We start from the raw sequence: 2,436 nt of genomic DNA on the forward strand, positions 1-2,436 counted from the left end.
CCGAGAGAGGACAAGAAGCGACGAGGTGTCATTGTGCTGGTTATTTTCACTTTGGTACCCATATTTTATCCATTTTTATGAACTTTTTATGTGCTTAGATCTTCTTCTTTTTTCTTTTTTTTTTTTTACACCGAGAGAGGACAAGAAGCGACGAGGTGTCATTGTGCTGGTTATTTTCACTTTGGTACCCATATTTTATCCATTTTTATGAACTTTTTATGTGCTTAGATCTTCTTCTTTTTTCTTTTTTTTTTTTTACACTTTGATATCCAAAGTTTCAATTATATTTTACTTTGATATCCTCATCTATATTTTATTATGTTTTATGTAATACATTTTAGGTCAATTATGCACCTCTTTTAAAAATTAATTCTCTCAACATATTTACTCATCCTCTCATGGTTTAGGCTTCTTAACTGATTTCAACTAAATGTTTAACGTTATCCTAATTTGAAAAGGTGAAATTTGATAAGAAATATGCTTCTTCTTATCATTTCAGCATTGATGATCAAACATGGATGTTTCGCTCTTTTTAGATTACTTAATGGTGGACTAACAAAGTGTGTCAAAGTAAAATAGAATTGAATCTTTGAGATACCAAAGTGTTAAAAAATTTTAGGGTACCAAAATATAAGGTAGGTAACTTTGGGATACCAAAGTGGAAATTAAGCCTTGATTTGTAGATAGGCATTTTATAGATAACACCTTTTTTATTAGGATGTTTTGCCCATTGTTGTTCCTTTACTTGGCACATTACACGTTAGACTTAAATAGGTTACTTTGGAGGGGGTAAATGGAAATATTCAAGGGTTTTAATGAATCACAATAAGTTCAGAGGGTAATGTGCAAGATTCCGCAAGGTTCTAGGGGTTACGTGGAATTGAAATACTTAACGGGTTTTATGTGCAAAGTCCCCAAAGTTGAGGGGTTTCCTGAAGTAAACAAAAGAAAATGTTTTTTCAATAAAACTCTCCCCAGAGAACTTTTTTTAAAACAAATAGAGTGAAAGAAACCCCTGGGATAAAGGGTTCCAAGTTCAAATTAATGAACAAGAAGAAAACAAGGGAAAATGGATTCTAATTACGATAGGTCAGTAACAGACTACGCAAATGGATTATGGAGGTCAGGAATCTTTTATCGGAGAGAACGACACTTTTTGTTATTCAAAGAAAAGTTATCCAAACAGACCGGAATTGGATTCTCCCAACTTTTATTTGCCAATGGAGAAATTACTTTCCAAGAGAATCGTCAAAAGTCTTTAAAAAAATGTTGATCACAATCACATTTAATTATGCGTATGATGTAAATTTTGCACTTGGGCTAGACACGCATGTCAACATTGACTTAGGTAATTTAACCTATCCTAAAAGTGTGGGACATCCGCACTTAGCTTATTAAATAAGACACGACCTATAGATCTGAAGTAAAAAGACGGATAGGTAGCGATGACCCATGACGGTCAAACTCACCTTAGTTCGAATATCATGCCTCGCTTTAGTCCGAATTGTTTTCATGACGATTTGTAATTGATTTGAATCGTATTTTATCCTCAACATACCATGTTTGGATAAATCAATCAAATAACCATTCTCTTTAATGGTCAACATTCATAACAACACTGATCTATAGATGTGAGTTGGCAGAAGCTAATGAGATCATGACATGTTGGCTTGCTTGCCCGCCAAGTGACTACCATTCATGCACTTCTTGATTTGCCTAGGAAAATCCCTATAAGTATTCTACCTTACCATTAGGTAAAGGGACCTCATACTTAGTTTATGGCTTGTTTGGATTGAGGAGAATAAGGGTGAAGGAAAGTTAGGGGAACCATTCACCTTGTTTGGAAACATTTAGGATGTGAAGTTATTCACCCTAGTTCCCATTGGTTCACCCCTTAAGCCCCGTTTGGCAAAGGGTTAATGAAGAGGGGTTAAAGAGAAGGATTAATGTACTTAGCCCATTTGATAATCTGAATGACTAAATTATTAACCCGTTAAATAAGTTTTATTTTAGCCCTTATGATCAGTTTTAGTGTTTGGGAATAACAATAATTTTGACTATTTTCTTTATAATTAGAAGGGTTAACTTTTATTCCATCTAAATAGGAGTATTAGTAAACCCCTCATTTTGAGGGGTTAACTCATTTTAACCCCTCTAGAGGGGTTAACTTAACCCTTCTATATTTTTTATGTTTGGCAAATTATGGAGGGTTAACTCACTTTAACCCTTATATAGATTTGTTGTGTTTGGCAGGTTAAGAAGGGGTTAAGTCTCCTTAACCCCTCACTTAATCCTTTGCCAAACGGTAAATAGTATAAAATTTGTTACCCCCAAAATTGGGGTGTAACCAATGGGAAGGGAACTCACTTCCCTTCCCTTCCATTCTCTCACCTAGTTTCCCTTAACTTCCCTAAACCCCATTGAAATCCAAACACA

Source organism: Asparagus officinalis, chromosome 4 (assembly GCF_001876935.1).
Source record: "Asparagus officinalis chromosome 4, Aspof.V1, whole genome shotgun sequence".
Lineage (NCBI taxonomy): Eukaryota > Viridiplantae > Streptophyta > Magnoliopsida > Asparagales > Asparagaceae > Asparagus > Asparagus officinalis.